This window comes from Ascaphus truei, chromosome 1 (assembly GCF_040206685.1).
Source record: "Ascaphus truei isolate aAscTru1 chromosome 1, aAscTru1.hap1, whole genome shotgun sequence".
In the NCBI taxonomy this organism is placed as follows: domain Eukaryota; kingdom Metazoa; phylum Chordata; class Amphibia; order Anura; family Ascaphidae; genus Ascaphus; species Ascaphus truei.
In genome coordinates, this window is record NC_134483.1 from 477,981,379 (window position 1) to 477,989,975 (window position 8,597).

General features: G+C 44.8%; 1 non-coding gene across 1 annotated transcript; it reads left to right on the forward strand.

Annotated features, from left to right (window-relative positions):
* Positions 1-6,710: 6,710 nt before the first annotated feature.
* On the forward strand, positions 6,711-6,818 carry LOC142473255 (U6 spliceosomal RNA). Its single transcript, XR_012790013.1, has one exon. It is a non-coding gene; the product is annotated as a U6 spliceosomal RNA (small nuclear RNA).
* The last annotated feature ends 1,779 nt before the right edge of the window (positions 6,819-8,597 follow it).

The following is an 8,597-nucleotide window of genomic DNA, read 5'->3' on the forward strand; positions in this document are numbered from 1 at the left end:
GCAAAGTGCTACGTAAAACTAGCAGCGCTATACAAGAACATGCCATTATTATTATTATTATTATCATCTCTGCTTATTGCATAGGCCCCAAAGTCTTTTTTGAACCCATGTAATATGGGGTTTGATCATTTTTGTTCATATGAGACTTTGTTATGATCATTGTTATCCAAATGTTTCTTGACTTGAATATTTCTTATTACTTCTACATTGCTTGATATTACCAAATCCAGTATTGCCCCTCTCCTGGTTGATTCCTCAATAATTTAGATCATGTACTCGTCTTTAATCACCCCCAAAAACCTGTTCCCTTTTGTTGTAACGCTAATCTCATTGCCCCAGTCTATGTCTGGATAATTAAAATCACCCATACTGCAAAGATGACACAGTTTTGATGCCTTCTCCATTTGCACAAGTATTTTGGCTTCCTCTGTCTCACAGATATTTGGTGGTTTATAGCAGCGGTGCGCAAACTGGGGGGCGCGCCCCCTTAGGGGGGCGCAAGATTATTTAGGGGGGCGCAGGCTGCGTGCGGGGAAACCTGGGGGTGGACAGAGCTGTGCACGGGCGGCCAGAAGCTCCGCGCAGAGGCTGCTTCCCTCCTGTCTGTGTCAGAGGGGCGGGGCCAGAAGCTCAGTGCTGAGACTGCTTCCCTGCTCTGTCTGTGTCTGCCTGCAGAGGGGGCGGGGCCTTGCTGCGGGGCTTCCCCTGCACACAGACAAGCCCCCCTCCTACCGGTTTCTGCCCTGCAATAGTGCTGTGTTCCTGCTCTCCTCCGCTGGCAACCTGCTTCGCTGCGATCCTCTGCAAGTGAGAGGGTAGGCTGCCATACTATGCCATACTATATCAATCATACTATGAATGTACAGAAATAATGGGGGGAAAAAAAAGTGAAAACACTCCCCCGCTCGTGCTCGCAAAATTATGCAGGACACCCTGTGCTCATGCTTGGAAAGTTGGTGATGTCACCGCTTTCAGCGGCAGCGTGGACGCTGCCTAATTTTGCAAGAGCGAGCTGTTGAAGAATGTAAGTATTTAGACTGCGCTTATAGTGCCGGCGACGCAACGTCGCCCGAAAACAAATGCATTGTCGCCGCCGTGTGCTCTTATAGTAAGCGTGACGCGATTTTTTTAAGCCGGCAATATTTTTTTTTTCAGGGGCTGTCGCCTCATGTGACAGCCCCTGAACCAATCAATGGCCTGGTCACCGGTGCCGCCACAAAGCAAAATACAACTTTCGCTAGCAGCGATGGGTGACGTCACGCGTCTCCGTCGCGGGCACTATACGCGCGGCTTTAGACATATTTGTATTTACATTGTATACCGTTTAATAAAGGGTTTTTTTCCCATGTGATTTTGATTACATCAGGCAGGGGGGGCCCGAAAAATTTCATGGATAAAAAGGGGGGCTCGGCTTAAAAAGTTTGCTCACCCCTGGTTTATAGCATAAACAAACATTTTCTTTCTGCTTTTACCTTCACTGCTAATTTCTATCCACAAGGTCTCTACATTTCCCTTATTCCCTTCATAAACATCTTCTCTTATAATAGGTTTTAGATACTGTTTAACATATAAACATACTCCACCTGCTCTTCTACAGTAGTATTTAGTATTATATGATAAAGCGTACTTCTATACACGAAACGCGTAGGAGGGTGTCTACCTCCATTTCCTATATGGATCAATAAAGGATCATTTTTTCTTTCATTCTGTTGGTGACCCACTCCTTTGGCTGTGCGCCAGTTTCTTTTTCTCTTCGTTACCTCAAGCACTTGGCTGCACGCCAACAAGGACAATTGGATTTGGGCATACATATGTGAGTATTCTTCTTCTTTTCATTTGTGCATTATCACATGCTGTGAGTCCAGGAACCTCCCTGTGAAGAATTAACAGGGGACATTGCTATCCACCCCATACCCAGTGACATTGGGTCTCCTATGAGACTTCACATACTTATCTCACTAGCCCCAATCCCAACTCCTACCTATATTATTCCTATTACATGGATCTAGCGCTGGAGCGCATTAATTACTAACTATGCCTTCTACAGTATTTGCCTGATCTTTCCGCAAAAAGGGAATAACCCTCTAAATTAACTGCCCAGTCATGAATTTCATCCCACCATGTTTCAGTAATGCATAGGACATCATACTGCCCCTTGTAGCTATTAATTCAAGCTGTCAGGCTTCTTGCATTAAGAAGCATGCATTTAAAGTTTCTTTCACTCTGTACTATTATCTTATCTGCTCCTGTCTTTCTACTCTAATTGAATTTAGTCTTTAGAAGTTTTCTAGAATTATCTTTATTTAATATGGGTATCTCCCTGCTTTCCAAACTCTCACTTGCCCCAATTGTACATGACCCCTTGCTATTTTCCCATCCCATCTATTCTATTTAGTTTGTTATCATTTTCTTGTCTCTCCCACTTCTATCCTAGTTTAAAATCTTCTCCAACCTTGTTAACATTCTCCCCCTAGCACAGAAGACCTCTCTTCATTGAGGTGCAATCCATCCCTACTATAAAGATAACACGTCTCAGAAAAGGAGTCCCAGGATGGGACCGCGAGGCAGATGTAGGGATAAGTAAACACCGACCGGAAGCCGAGAGGCCACGTCCGGTGTGCAGGTTTGTTGTTGTGTAGCAGGTCAGGGTTATGTGATGTAGGGTGGAAGGTATACTCGCCATGGTCGAGGGGAGGAGACTGGAGGGTAGTAGAGGTCACTTAGCCACGGTCGAGGGTACTAGAAGGTAGAGTAGTAATATCCAAGCCGACGTCGAGGGTAGGAGACTGGAGGGTAGTTGACAGAAGTCTGTGGTCAAGGTTCAGGTGAACTGCAAGGCAAAACAAGGCACAGCAAAGCAAGGCAGGACAAGGTACAACAGAGTGCTTGTGACCCGCACAACGTCACAAGAAACAAACTGTTATGCTCAGTCAATTTGCAGAGGCAAACGCTGAGCTTATAAAGGATGAACAGCCAATAGCTAAATGGCTGCATGGCAGAAGATGATACCACAGCTGCAGCAAGGTCTGAATCAAACTCAAGGGGGAGCCTGCAGCGGATGCTGACATCATGGGGGCGGAGCCTGTGCCCAATCCTCATACCAGTGCTCTAAAAAAAAAAAAACCTCCTTCCTACACCAATTTTTTAGCCATGCATTAACCTCCCTAATCTCCGACTATCTCCCAGGGGTAGTGCATGGCACTGGTAGTATTTCAGAAAATACTATCTTGGAGGTCCTTGCCTTATGCTTGTGGCCTAGATACCTGAAATAATTTTTTAGGACCTCCATATTTCTCTAACGCTATCATTGGTGCCAACATGTACAATGACTGCCGGGGCAGTCCCAGCCCCTCCTAACAATCTGTCTATCCGATTCGCAATGTGCCGAACTCAAGCCTCCGTAGATTACAAACTGTAGGGTTCATGCGGTCATGGCAACAGATTGCTCTATCTAACTTCCTAATAATTGAGTCCACTACCATCACAGTCTTCCTATGTCTCTGAGTATCCTCTGTGCTGGAGGAACTATTCCCCTGACTGATTCCTCTAGCAGTCTCCTCTAAAGTCATGTCAAGATTGTCAATGTCCTTCAATATTGCATGTTTCCTCTTCAGATCAGCAATCTGAGACTCTAAAGAGACCACTTGCTCACACTTGTCACAGAGGTATGCTCCCTGGAACAGCTACTCCAAGTGCACATACATGTGGAAAGATGTGCATTTTCAATCCTGCCCATTGTTACAACTATGGCGTTATAAGTGCTAAAAATAAATTGTACCTCAATATAGTTGTTTCACCCTTTCCTTGTTCCAACCACTTCTGGTTCCAACACCACACTTGATACAAACAGTACTTGAAATCAAACAGTAATACAGTCACACATATTAGGACACGCAAGCTCAGGATTCGTTACAAGCCTCTGTTTTAAAGAGGACACACACACCAACCAGGTGTGTTAGGTTAGCAATCAACTAACCACACCCTCTACATGCTCAGCACAGCAGGTAGTGACGAGGAATAGCAGCAGTAAGTTTGCATCAAAGTCTGGAGCGTAGTCTGCTGCTGATGCTGCCGTCTCGGGGACAATGCCTGCGCCCGATCCTCACACTGCCAATGGCTGTAAGCAGAAGAAAGGAATGAATATAGGAGACTGAGAGGTCATGGTGTCACAGAGAAAGGAGTTGCAATATGCATACTGTAGGTTGTGAGGAGCCAGTTTGAGAGAGACAACCATGAGGAGAGAGAGAGACAACCATGAGGAGAGAGGGACAACCACGAGGAGAGAGAGAGAGAGAGAGAGACAACCACGAGGAGAGAGAGAGAGACAGAGAGAGAGAACCATGAGGAGAGAGAGAGAGAACCATGAGGAGAGAGAAAGAGAGAACCATGAGGAGAGAGAGACCACCATGAGGAGAGAGAGAGAGACAACAATGAGGAGAGAGAGACAACATGAGGAGAGAGAGAGAGAGACAACCATGAGGAGAGAGAGAGAGAGAGAGAGCAAGAGCGAGAGAGACAACCATGAGGAGAGAGAGAGAGAGACAACCATGAGGAGGGAGAGAGACAATCATGAGGAGAGAGAGAGAGACAGAGAGAGAGAACCATGAGGAGAGAGAGAGAATCATGAGGAGAGAGAGACAGAGAGAGAGAACCATGAGGAGAGAGAGAGAGAATCATGAGGAGAGAGAGAGAGAGAACCATGAGGAGAGAGAGAGAACCACGAGGAGAGAGAGAGAGAGAACCATGAGGAGAGAGAGAGAGAACCACGAGGAGAGAGAGAGAAACAACCATGAGGAGAGAGAGACAACCATGAGGAGAGAGAGAGAGACAACATGAGGAGAGAGAGACTCAGAGAGAGAGAGAGACAACCATGAGGAGAGAGAGAGAGAGAACCATGAAGAGAGAGAGACAACCATGAGGAGAGAGAGAGACAACCATGAGGAGAGAGAGAGAGAGAGAGAGAGAGAGAGAGAGAGACAACCATGAGAAAAGAGAGAGACAACCATGAGGAGAGAGAGAGACAACCATGAGGAGAGAGAGACAACCATGAGTAGAGAGAGAGACAACCATGAGGAGAGAGAGACAGAGAGAGAGACGGAGAGAGAGAGAGAGAGAGAGAGGACCTGTCCCGATGAGTCCGACAAATAAGATAGCGGGGTTGCAGAGACAGCAGATAAAAACCAGGCGTGAAACATCACGAGAGAAAAGGGAACCCTTGTAAGCTGGTGTTCAAAGTTGTGTGTAATACAGCCAGTACTCACCTGGGGCATGGCTCCTACAACGCATCAATACCCTTTCTAAGTGTCCAAGCTAACAACATACTCTGTTAAGTATCAGGCCTACAACTGTTTAAAACACCCAACTCTACATGAGTCACAATGCTGTGCCGGCACCAACAGTGGCCAATTAGTTAGCACATGGGCCACCAGGACTCTTTGGGATATTAGCACGGTGAGGTCTGTCCTTGTACTATATGTGTAATTGTCATAAGGCTTCTCTGTGTTCTGCTGATTTTTAGGGCCACTGCATGTGATTCCCCTCCCCATCTATAAAGTATTGTTATTCGTAAGATAAGTGCCCAACTGTGGTGTCTGACTCTAGCCCAACTCCCAGCAGTCACTGGGCTTGAGTCAGGCAGTCACAAGGATCCCTCAAGGTTTCGGTATCTGGGCTATCTTGAACCCTTGTACAATACAGTATATCAGGCGAGGGGAACTCAGGTACCCAAGCACATGTATGCTATTACATGCAGGGAATTAAAGAGGGATTACATACATTGTTAGTTTAATGTATTTCATAATAGCCACGCTGTAAAAATATTACATTTGATAAATATTCATAATGAAAAATCCATCTTCATTAACAAAATAAATTGTTTAAGTAAACCATTTTTAATTCTGCACTAACAATATAAACAGACTATCAAAGGATTTACACTTAGTTCATCTAAGTGGACAATTTTAATGCAGGTTCAACTATTTTTTTTTAGAGCACGGATACAACTTTTTAGGTACATATCATTTACAATAGTGCATCATGCACATCCCATTTGTTTGCGTCAGTGTATTTCAGTAAAGGAAATTCTGGTGCCTAAGGCACACGATAGGAAAAAAAAGTTAGTACTTGTAGGCACAGGCAATACATGTTGTATTTTTGTTGCATAGATTAAAGTCAAAAATTCCATTTAGGGCACTTAGTACATAACATTTAGTACATAAACTCCTAGGTGTGTTCTTGCTCCAAGGCTCCACTCAAAGGTGTGTTGGTGCAGCCCTGGGATAGTGCTATATGGGCCAATGTTTCTATGGATAATTGTAGGAGCATATGTTTTTATTAACTTTTACACTGCAAGTGACATCTACAAAATATGGAGATCTACTGTATGTTTGAAGCTACAGACATTGTGCACATGGACGTTGATCCTAATTTATTTCTTTTTATTTATTTATTTTTGCTCAAAATCCAATGTAAGAAATATGTTCATTAAGCTTCTTTTATTTCACACAACTCTTATTTCTGAAATACTTTTTCACTTAGAGAAAATTGGTATACTAATGGAACAATATTCCACTTACATAAGTGCCTTTGTTTGAGAGCATTCAGACCACACTGGGTCACAGGGTCAGACAAAATATTCACAGCAAGCAGCATCCGCTCCACGGCCGTCACAGCAGGTACTGGGCTGGTTAAAGTGGTCCTCCACTCCAGATGTGCTCGCTTCGGCAGCACATATACTAAAAATTGGAACGATACAGAGAAGATTAGCATGGCCCCTGCGCAAGGATGACACGCAAATTCGTGAAGCGTTCCATAAAATGGAGTGGAGGACAACTTTAACTAGCCCAGTACCTGCTGTGACGGCCGTGGAGCGGATGCTGCTTGCTGTGAATATTTTGTCTGACCCTGTGACCCAGTGTGGTCTGAATGCTCTCAAACAAAGGCACTTATGTAAGTGGAATACTTTGTGTTTTTAACATTAAAAACAGTACTATACTATTTTGCTTTTTCCCTCTTTTCGTATATGGAATTTCCCCCTCTCTATGTGGATCTGGTGTACCTGTCTGGAGACATAAGTTGGTAACTTTGAATAACCACAACGCTCTGATTTCACGTTAAACACGTGAGTGCAAATTTTATAGAAACTCCAGCATTGAAGCTAATTTGCTGAAGTAGACAATATTGCACTATTTGGTGTTTTTACTCTCTCTTACATGTCCTGATGTGATTTGCGCACCTGTTTCTCCTTCGTTTGCTGATTGAATTTGGTTTGAATTCCACGTCAGGAGCTGCACTCATTAAGGATAGTATATCATCTGTATTACCTTTGATTTGTTGTGATATTATTTGCACTTTATTTTTCCTTGCACACTAATGGAACAATGCAATATATTCCATTATAATCTACCCAAAGCCCCTTCCTGACGCTAGCCAGTGGGTGTTGCAAATTTAGAGCAGTCTTGCTCTGCCTTCCAAGGTGAGAGCATGGGCTGTCAGCCTCTCCCATTGCGTGGATGAGCTGTCCCACCTCAGCCTGAGGACCATCAAGACTCAAGGCCCCATAATATAGGGCAAGCACCATCCTGAAATCCTGGGATGTTGAACTTCAAGAACTATGCTGTATGAAGAGCTGCTGCAGCATGACGAATAAACCTACTTGTTCACCATACCTCTGCCTGGGTGTCAGTTCCTGGTCAGGAGGGGTAGGGAGTGCTGTGAGGGAGCTGACATCCTACATCCTAGGATCCCATCACAGCTGGAGGTGCTGATCTTTAAGAGCAAGAACCCAGAGATCACCTCAAAAGCCTGTCCTGTTGCCCCTTACAACCGCGGCTACTCAGCTCTCCTGAACCAGCAGGTATGCCTCAGCACCACACTTAGATAGTAATTCAGTCCTTCTCCCAGGAGTGGGGGGGAGGGGCATGGGTTACACTTATGTATAGGTTCTGGCTTTATGCAAACCTGGCGCCTTTTGGGTTAAAAACGATGCAATTAGCAGGAGGCACTACACCTTGGCCCATACATGCCCACTCAAGTGGCTATTTAGGAGGAGACCTATTGATGGTCATTACTCACCCCTGAAGAAGCATACCTGGTTACGTGAAACGGCGTCGGGTTTTAATGACGCCACGATGGTGGAGTCAGGTTGGTGAGGTTTGATGTGGAGACAAACGGACTTCGAGCTGATATTCAAGAAACCTGTATTATACCGATGGTTTACTTTTTTTCATAGCTCATTTGTGATTTTGGCTGCTAACTGGTGTAACAACCCGCTAAACGTCTGCAAAAATGTGAAGTTGTCCCGGTGATATTTGACTGAGGGCAGACCATTCCGATTCAAGTACCGTCTTCAGTGTGAGGCGGCCCTGCTGATAAATATTTCGAGGCTGTGATTTTAGTATAGTGTCACTGTGTATGACCGTCGGGTTACTGTAGTGGAATCTGTGCCCTGTGCTAATTGACACATTTACTGTAGCTAACAGTGCATGGTCGCCTTTGAGGTTCTGGCTAAAAATGCAAGTAACTGACTACTGCACTGCACAGACTTTGAGGATGATCTGTTAAGGCACTCCATTGGCATCAGACCTATAATAACAGTA